This window comes from Oratosquilla oratoria, chromosome 18 (assembly GCF_046742065.1).
Source record: "Oratosquilla oratoria isolate Oo_2021 chromosome 18, ASM4674206v1, whole genome shotgun sequence".
NCBI classification, from domain to species: domain Eukaryota; kingdom Metazoa; phylum Arthropoda; class Malacostraca; order Stomatopoda; family Squillidae; genus Oratosquilla; species Oratosquilla oratoria.
Genome location: NC_134794.1, coordinates 66,000,671 through 66,011,631, shown reverse-complemented (window position 1 = coordinate 66,011,631; position 10,961 = coordinate 66,000,671).

The window sequence follows — 10,961 nt, the reverse complement described above, 5'->3', positions numbered from 1 at the left end:
GTGTGTGTGTGTGTGTGTGTGTGTGTGTGTGTGTGTGTGTGTGTGTGTGTGTGTGTGTGTGTGTGTGTGTGTGTGTGTGTGTGGTTGAATGATCGAAACAGAGAGTTGTTCTAAATGGAAAAACTTCTGGATGGAAAAATATTACAAGTGGAGTTCCTCAGGGTTCCGTTCTTGGGCCACTTCTGTCCATAGTATATATGAATGATATAAACCATGGACTAAAATCTACTGTTTCAAAATTTGCTGATGATACAAAACTGTGTGGAATGGCAAATGATCATTTGCCTTTGTAATCCTTTATGTATATATATACAACGACATGTGAAATAACAACATAAGCGCTGATTGGTCCGACTGAAAAAGCACGTATGAAAAAAAAAAAAAAAAAACGAAAAAAAAAAACGCTGCCCTGAGCGGCTTGAGTCACTACGACATCTTGTCACTCTCATTACATGAGCCACAAACTTGAGGTCGAAGTACGCAGTCTGGAGGCCAGTGGTCCTGTGGTATGAGATGGTGTATGCTCACAGTAATGCACATACCAAGGCCTGGTAATTCACATTCAAACCTCTCTCCAGCCGTACGGGGTGAGGCGGACCACCGCGGTATTAGTCCATCGCGGCCTGAGTCAGTCGAGCTCTACTGCAAGTCGCCTTGACTCACTCGTGACTCACTACTCGAGTCTGGAACCCATAGACTGTCACGAGCTGCTGGTCGATAAACAGTCAGTAGTCCTATGGTATGAGCAGTAGGTGGTGTGCACTCATGCCACTAACCAAACGAGTACCAAGCAGTACGTGATATGACCAGTATACAACTCCGAACCACCGACATATATAATGTTAGGATGTAAACTAATACATATATATATATATATATATATATATATATATATATATATATATATATATATATATATATATATATATATATATATACATACATACCCCGTCTGGGGTATTGGCTGCATGTTATCATGGCAAAGTAGCATGCAGATGATACTTTAGGTTCTATATGGGGGCCCCTAGGAACAAGACCCACACATCATATTGTCTGTGATAGAGGAAATCTGTGTTCATAGAGAAATGATGATACTTTATTATACTGCGACTGTCCCTCCGTTATGCTGTCCCTTCACCCCTTGTTACTGTCCTGTACCATTTCTCTGAATATTCATTTCCTTTTTTCGCCTACCCTGTAGTGGGGGAAAAGAATGCTGCCACCAAGCTTCCCACTTCAGTCGTGCGAGGCGACAAAAAAAACGGGGGATAGGACTAGGAATCCTGCTACCTGTAGCCCCACAGCGGACATTCCTAAAAAAAAAAAAAAAAGTAAAAGCATAAGAGGGTCTAGGAGTTTTCCAACCAGTACCCTAAGGTTTGGGACTTTTAATGTGCGTGGATGTGGTACAGATGAGAGTAAAAGGGAGGAGATAGGTAGTATGTTTGTGAGAAGAAAGATGGATATGTTGACATTGGGTGAAACTAAGCTGAAAAGGAGGGGCGAGTGTGAGTTTGGGAGTGTATTTGGGAGGTTCTCAGGAGTGAAGAGAGGACGAAGGAGAGAAGGGGTGGCTATACCAGTAAGTGAAGAGATAGGTAAGCGTGTAGTGGAGTGGAAGGAGGTTTCTTCAAGGTTAATGTGGATGAAGGTGAAGCTGGGAAGGGAGATGTGGGTTTTTGTAAATGCATATGGGCCTGGTAGTGAGAAGAGCGTAGAGAAAAGGGAGGCTTTTTGGATTAATTTAAATGAGTGCATAGAGGGATTATGGAAAAATGTCAATGTAGTTGTATTGGGAGACCTTAATGCTAGGGTAGGAAACGAAGCAATAGACGGAGTGATTAGGAAGTGTGGAGTACCAGGAAAAAATCGTAGTGGAGAATTGATGGTGGAGATGTGTCTCGAAAGAGAGTTGATGGTAGCAAATACAGTGTTAAAGAAGAAAATCAAGCATAAGTACACATTGGAGAGGGTGGTGGATGGAAGGGTGGCAGATAGAGCGTTAATGGACTATATAGTGGTAACCAGGAGTATAGTAGGAAGAGTTAAGAATGTACATATTCTAAGGGGAGAGAGTGGGGGAATATCAGATCATTTTTTGGTGGAAGGTAAATTGAGAGTGGAAAATAGGTGGAGAAAGAGGAAAAGGGCAGAGGGTAGGGAGGTACTTAGAGTGAACTGCTTAAATGAGAAAGAAAAGGAGAAGGAGGATAAGAAGAAGCTGAGAGAGGAGTGGGAGGAAGTGAGGGATAGAGTAGAACTAGGAGTGGAGGAGTAATGGGGATGGTTCAAGGAGGGAGTCATAAGGTGTGCAAAGATGGTGTGTGGAACAAAGAGGATGGGAGGAAATAGGAGGAGGTGTAGTGAGTGGTGGGATGAGGAAGCAAAGAAGGGCGTAGAAGAGAAGAAGCAGGCTTACATAGATTGGTTACAAATTAGGACGAGGGAATCAGATGAGAGGTACAAAATAAAGATGAGGAAATATATTAAAAGAGGAAGAGGAGGCGAATCAAGTAGAGAAGAAAAGGTAAAAGGTGCAGATGGAGAGATGATAATGGAAGAGATGGCAGTAAGAGGAAGGGAGTTACTAAATGTGAATGAGGATAGGGAGGGAAAGGTAGTTGCAGTGGGAAGCGCTAAGAAAATGAGAGTGATGAGTGAGGAAAATGGAGGAGAAATAAAGAAAGTTGAAGTAAAGGCAGTTGTTAAGATGATGAGAGCAGGTAAGGTACCTGATTTGGATGGACGCCATGCAGAATGTCTGAAAAAAAGGAGGCACAGTTATGGTGGACTGGTTGGTGAGGTTATTTAACGTTTGTTTAAGAGAGGGCAGAATGTTGAAGGACTGAAGGAGTGCCCGTATAGTTCCACTTTACAAGGGAAAGGGGGACAAGTGTGAGTGTAGTAGTTTCAGAGGGATCAGCTTGTTAAGTGTAGTTGGGAAGGTTTATGGGAGGGTCTTGATTGAGAGGATTAGGAGAGGAAGAGAGGGAGTGATTGGTGAAGAACAGTGTGGGTTTAGGACAGGTAGGGATTATGTCGATCAGATTTTTGTGATAACACAGATATGTGAGAAACCTATAGGAAAAGGTAAGGGTGTTTTTTTATGGATCTGGAAAAGGCTTATGACAGGCTAGACAGGGAGGCACTGTGGTTTTATTTATTTTATTTTATTTTATTTTTTTGCAGATATATGGGATAGGAGGAAAACTGTTAAGAGCAGTCAAGAGTTTTTATGAAAGTAGTAGAGCTTGTGTTAGGATTGGAAATGGAGAGAGTGAGTGGTTTGAGGTAAAGGTGGGACTTCGTCAGGGATGTGTTATGTCACCCTGGCTGTTCAATTTATACATGGATGGGGTGATGCGAGAGGTGAATACAAGGGTAGTGGGTCAGGGATTGGAGATGGTTAAAGAAAATGGAGAAAAGTGGGAGATAAGCCAGTTGTTGTTTGCTGACGACACTGCGCTTGTAGCAGGATCAGAGGAGGGATTGAGGAAGTTAGTGACAGAGTTTGGGAAGGTGTGCGAAAGGAAATTGAAGATAAATGTGGGTTAAATTAAGGTGATGGGATGTACAAGGGGAAAGAATGGCAGCAGGCTTGAAGTGAGTATTAAGGGAGAGAGGCTGGAGGAAGTGGATAGTTTTAGATACTTGGGTGCGAATGTGGCAGGAAAAGGAGGAGTAGGGGTGGAGGTAGAATGTAGTTGAGAGAAGCGAGTAAATACCTTGGGGGATTAAAAAGTGTAATGAGGAATAGATATTTGGGAATGGATGCTAAGAGGAGATTGTATGAAGGAGTGATTGTGCCAACAGCACTGAACGGTGCAGAAATATGGAACATAAGAGAGGAGGAGTTTGAATATATTTGAGATGAAATGCTTGAGAAGTATGATAGGGATTACTAGGCTAGATAGAGTGAGAAATGAGGAGGTGAGGGGAGAATAGGGGTGGAAAGGGAGTTGGAAGATAGGGTTGATGAAAGAGTATTGGGATGGTTTGGACACATGGAAAGAATGAGTGAAGAAAGATTAGTAAAAGAGGTGTGGAAGGCAGAGGTAGAAGAAATAAACATGAGGGGGTGACCAAGGATGAGATGGATGGATGGGGTAAAAGGGGCATTGGGAAAGAGGGGAATGTCTGTTGAGGAAGGACGGGAGAGGACAGACAACAGGGGTGAATGGAAAAAGGTTGTGTATGGATGATGCTGTGATGCAAAAGGGGGAGTGGGAAGGGGATTTTGGTGAGGGAGTATGTATGAGGCATAAATTGACGCTGCCCGAAGGGATTTCCCACCGTCTTCTCCTTTTCTGCATGAGGGAACGGAGAGTGGGGGGGGGGGGGGTCGCCGAATTAACGAAGCGGCCTTGCTGTGGATGTGCTGTGTCTTGCGACACTGCTTCTGACCCAGGGCAGTGGACAAGATGCAGGGATAACTCGTCATCCAGGAGGTGCCAAGATGAGAGGGAGGGAAGAGGGTGGAGGGGAGTGGAATATGTAGGAGATGGAATGGGTGGGAGTGGTTTCTATGCCTTTGTCTTTTGGCTACCTCCCGTGTAAGGAGGAAAAAAGCCTCTGGTATATGTATGTGTATATATATATATATATATATATATATATATATATATATATATATATATGTATATATATATATATGTATGTATATATAGTTCATGGAAACGATAACTCAATACACCCAATTCAGTGAAAGGAGTAGTTCAATTTAATTTGGAATAAACTTCCTGCAGAGACAGTGCAATGTAGTTCAGTTCGAATCTTAAGATTTATTCAGATAAACATCTAAGCAAGATGCTGCAATGCCTGCCATTTATTTCATATTATTTGTTTATTATTATTTGTTTATTTATTATTATTTGCTTGATTTCCATTTATTATTAGTTATCTGCACTCTATTATTATTTACCTGTTCGTTTATTATCTAACTATACCTATACATTTATTTGTCTATTTCATTTATCATTATTTATATTATTATGATTTTTATTTATTCATTTGTTTGTTTATTTATTTATCATTATCATATTTTCCGCATCCGAGCTAGTTATGGACCAAAAGGTCTCCTGTCGGCATGCTCCTCCTTTGTAATCCTTTGTAATACACACACACACACACACACACACACACACACACACACACACACATATATATATATGTATGTATATATATATATATATATGTATATATATATATATATATACTGTATATTGTCTTTTAGTTTACCATTTACATGCCTGTAAAATAGTTTAGGTTGTTCCTTGCATTTTTCTATTATGTCCTTTTCATATTTTCTCTTTTCATCTCTGCGTATTTTTACATGATCATTTCTTAGTTTGATATATGTTTGACACTTACTCATTTTATTTTTCCTCTTCCGTCTATATGAGCTTCAATGTTTTCCTTTTATTTCGACTAACCACATTATGGATGCCCCCTCCCTTGAAATAACCACGAAACTCTAATCTACTACTCTTCAATAAAATTATTTGATTTAATTTCTCTTTAGGTAGGCCTACTTTTTTTTGGAGGGTGGAGTTTCTTGTACTATTATTCTTATTTTCTCTCTTCTCCTCTATACCTTCTTACCCATATCTTCATAATTTTTCTATACTCGCTAATTCCCGTGTTATTCGTTGTTTTGAATGCCGTATTTTGATATTTAAATTTTGTTATTTTATATCTTGCATCACCTTGTTCATGCCTACCAAGTCTATAAACTTCTATTCCTTCACTTGTATCTCCCTTATTTCCCATCATAGTTTTGTGCTATTTCTATGGCTTGTTTTTCTTTTATTTTTTGTTCCTTTCTTTTCGGTATGTCTTCTTCCGGCCATCAAACTGCCATAATAGAATTTTTGTCAGCTGCTTCTTTTATCCCAATATCTTTAGATTTCAGTACCATTATCACCTTTTCAATATATATTTCTTCTTTTTGTTTCTCTATAGTTTTTCTTATCAGTATTTGTTTTGGCGATAACCACCCTTTTTCCCCTTGTTGAATTTCTATATTTTCTCAGTTTCTTCATTGTTTCGCTTTACAGTATCTTTCAATTCTTTTTCTCCTATTTTAATTTTTTATTCCTTCTCTAATTCTTCTAAATCTAATTGCAATGTTTTTTTTTCGTAATTATTGATTCATTCAAATTAAATTTAGTTTGTGTCATCTCATTGATGCAATTTCTTCTTTTGTCTTCTTTATCTCGTCTACTATATTTTTTATGCTTCGTTCATTTACTTAGTTCTTGATTTCCCTTGTTTTGTATCTCCTGATTCCAGTAATAAATTGTTACATTCGTCTTCTTGATGTTCTTTGACAACAACCAATTTAGATTACTTTGATGTTGCCTCATAACAAAATTTTCACTTGTCTTTTGTTGTTTTGTTAAATCTATAGTTTCTTATTTTGTTTACTGTCACATCTTATTCATATATATTATTATCTCTACTTTGTCTGTTGTTCGTTTTAAGTATCATCCACGACTCTTACACGTTAATTGCGTCTTTCCATCTTAACTATCGTTTGAAGGGACCCCTTGTTATTACTTCTCCATAACACTACATCACTGCGCTTTTTGAAGGCGTCTTTACTGAATGACTGCCAACTGTGTTTGTGTATATGTATTTACCTAGTTGTATCTTACGGGAGGGGAGCTATGATCGTGGTATCCCGTCTTTATCTCGTGGTGGTTTGCTCTTATGGTTTTTGTACACACTAATGTCCATTGTGTGTGTGTGTGTGTGTGTATTTACCTAATACAGGAAAGGAGTAATGCTCGTAAGCTCATCCAATTTATCATAACCTCAAATTCATGTACACTTCCGACTTGGTCTATACTCCATAGTTTTTACTTCAAATTGTGTGTGTGTTTTTGCCTTAATTGTAGTATACAAGAAAGGAGCAATACTCGTTGGATCTCCTACTCTCCAGTATATCATACCAAGCCTCAAATTTATAAACAGTTGCACCCCTGAGTATATACTTGATTTCCAGTTATCATGATTATATTCTATTATATCTAATGTATTGTTCCAGCTTGGACTTTATCACCCAAATCAGCGTTTCTTAACCTCCGACCCTTGCACCTGTCAGATTTAGGGAGTCCGGCAACCCTCGTCTCTGATTAAGATCTGATTACTTGATGGATAGAGGAAAGTGAAGTACTGCTAATTGGTGATTTATTTTGTTGATACCTCAAAACTAAATCCAAGTCATTATTGTTAATATAAGAAAACCCGAGAAAAAGAAGAGCTTGGGATTTATATTTTACCACCAATTCGGAGCTTTCCAACCCAGGTTAAGAAACGCTGTTCTTATATATTTCAAGTATTTATGCATCTATATGGAAAAATGTATTTCTTTACATCCTTTAGACATGTAGTCTTCCTTAATTTGTTCTTATGACCTCTTAAAGGTCTACCAATTGGTACACCCAGAGAAAGAGAGGGATTGAGGGTGTCGGGGAAGTGCTAGAAAGAGGTGAAGATCTGCAATTGGTAGAAGAGGAAAGGTATCAAAATAGAGAGGAATGGAGAAAAAATCTGGGACGAGGCTCGCTAGCTGACAAGGCTCTATCAGGCGTCGGGCGAGAAAGGTAAGACCTCTTAAAGCCTTCCCACCCTTCATCAAGTGATCTCTTTTTTTCAATGTAGTCTATCCCCTTTGGCGACCTGAATACTGTAATCACATCACCTCTTTCTCTTCGATCCTTCAAAGTTAGCAGTCCAATGTGGTTCTTATGCAAGAACAAAAAACGGGGGAGATTGGAAGAGACCATAAGGCCTACACTAGGCAGTTCTATGTCCATTACCACCTATTATCCTTACTCATAGTTATCTAATCTCTTAAAACAAGCAATTGTTTCAGTACTCACTACATGGTTACTAAGTCAATAACCACTGTTATTGGTAAACCAGTTCTTGTCCAACCTAAATCCATTACTTGATGACCTTGCCTGCCTCTCCCTTGACACATCCATTAGATTAACCTGCACTCGTCTTTCCAGATTAAGTTCAGATGCCTAAAACCGTGTTTTAATGATAAATTTCTAATACCTTGTATAATTTGGTCATTCTCTGTACCGATTGTAATGAATATCCATCCATTCTATAATACAAAGACCAAAACTTGCATAGTCAAGGCCAGGTTTATCCTTGTTGAGGATTTTTATTCCTGGTGTTTGGTGGCATGTTGAAGTGTCTAGTTTAGTGGTCTGTCTTTAAGAGTTTGCAAGTGACTTAGGTGTGAATGTATTTTTTGAGTGGATGTATTCCGGTACAGGTGGTAGGTTGTATATGTTCAAGTAATCAATCAATCAATCCATTGCACCTGGCCTCTCTTGCATAAGACTTAGCACTTCCTTGAGGAGTGGGTTGTTGTACCCATTTAATGTGCAGCTCTTAGAAGTCGTCCTTCTTGTGTGTGTGTGTTTACCTAGTTGTATTATACGGGAAGGGGAGCTATGCTCGTAGTGACCAATTTTTGTATCTAGTTTGTTCTTAAATTCTTGTATGGTGTGTGTGCGTGCGTGCGCGAGTCTTCTTGCCATCTGAACAGAGCAGCACCCGTTCAAGTGGGAAGCTCTTTGGATCATCTTTTTGATTAGATTTAGCTGGTAGTGCTTGTGACACGAGATGGTTGTGATGTTGAGGGCTCTAGCATAAATTGTGTAAGCATCCCGTTATTACTCTTAGTGCTTTATTTTGTAGTTTATAAAATACCCTGTCTGGGTTGTTGGCTGCATGTTATTGTGGTGTTAAAACCTCAGTAGCATGCAGCTGATACTTTAGGTTCTATGTGGGGCGGCCCTATGGACCGGACCCACACATCATTTTGTGTGGTAGAGGACATCTCTATTCCTAGACAGGTGATGATACTTTATTGTGTTGCGACTGTCCCTCCGTTATGCTGTCCTGTACCACTTCTCTGAATATTCATTTTCTCATTTTGCCGAACCCTGTGGTGGGGGAAAAGAATGCTGCCACCAAGCCTTTCGACTCGAGTCGTAAAAGGGACAAAATTGGGATGGAGAAAGGACTAGGTATCCTTCTCCCTGTAGCTCCAAAGTGATTTCTTCCCATCTTCTCTTTTTCTGCATGAGGAGACAGAGAGGGGTGTCGCCGATCTAATGAAAAGGCCTTGCTTTGGATGTGCCCTGTCTTGCAACACTGCTTCCGATCCAGGTCGGTGAGCAAGATGCAGACCCGTCGTCCAGGAACTCAAAGGGAGAGGTGTGAATGGGAGTGGAGTATGTGGGGATGGAATGGGTGGGAGTGTATTTTATGCCTTTGTTTTTTTGGCTACCTTTGATATATGTACAAAATGCTTGTTCTGTTGATTGATTGGAACCATGCTGTGAAAGCCTAGTCAAGGATTGTTATTACAGTTTGAAGACAAGTCATTTTTTCTTTGGTCTGAAACTAATTCTTTTGATAGATTTTATTTTATTGTTAATATTCAGTCAGATTTTTGACATGTGGGTTGGTCATACGAGCCTCAGAATTTGAGGCCTAGAATTTTAGGGTCATTTTCCAATGGAAGGGTAGCCTTTTAATTTCTCTGTTTGGTATTTTCTTTTCTATTCATGGTTGTCTGGAGTGATCAATATTACTGATGTCTAGAATGAAGCTTCCACAAAATGGGTTTTGATAATGGGCAGTGCTAGAACAACCACAACCAGGTACCTATAATGTCCTTGGTCCTTGGACAGTATGTACACCATACGCTTTGGGGTGGGGGTTAATTGGTTGTATATGCTTTTGAAACTGTAAAGTTACAATGATAAGACAACCTGTAGTATACACTTCCTGCTGCTGTTTGGGTGTGGAGTAGTTTCACATGCTGCAACCGAATACACAGTACCCTATTCATAAACAATGGCAGCCCTCAGCTCGTTTCAACTGACACTTGAATTTTTTTAATTGTTAAACATTAAAATTGTTGTGCTCAAAGTCCATGAATGGTTAATCAGACAAGTCATTCCTTCAAGGTTTGTAAAGCTAGACTTGGCTGAAAAAGGCAGCAACCCCCAGTGTGTATGGCAGAAGTATAATTGAGGTTGGTATAAAAAAGAAATTGTGGTCACGGCCTTTTTCCTATTCATATAATTTTCCCCCTTATATGGGAGGTAGCCAAATCAAAAGAAATACCCACTCACATCCACCCCCTTATCTTGGCTCCTCATGGATGATTGGTCATCCCTGTATCCAGACCACTGATTTAGCTCAGAAGCAATGCAGCTAGACACCTCTTTGGAAAAATGCATTCAGAAAGGACTAGGAGGCAATTATACAATCTTGGTATCTGGACCTGTGCCTTGTACCACTGCATTTGACTGTGGCAGGGGATGGGTAACACACTGAGGTAGGAAGGGTGGCTAAGTGGGTCTCCCACTACACACAAGCACCATCAGGAACAGGGATGTCCCTTCATCCATAATGTGCCGAAATGGATGCAGCAAAAAATGAATTTTAAGATGAAGAAAGTGAGGGTGTAGTTTGACTGCCATTCCTTTTGTGGGGAGGGACCTTTAGTATATTAGCATACTTTGGCTTGGGCATCCCCATATGGGGAGGCTATTGACATTTTCATAAAGCAGACATTTAGAATTAGGATAGAACACAATTTCATCATTTGGCTGCTTTTTTCAATTACCTTATCAACATTTGGGAAAATGACTTGCTAATTCTGAATGTTAAATTTAATGGTGTGTGCTTAGCAACCTGGGTTGATGGATAATGTTCATACTATGGATGCTTGTTACTTCATGTTCCCCAATCAGCATCTGACAAACATGTCCTGATTTCTCCAGTTCAGGTCAACTAGTGCAAATTTCCGACTTACACATGCAACCATCAGTTCTTCCTTCATTATTTCTAGCTTTCACACCTTATGCCTCTAAAAGACATTCACTTGGACCCTCGTTCACCTTATGGCAAATTGAAACGCC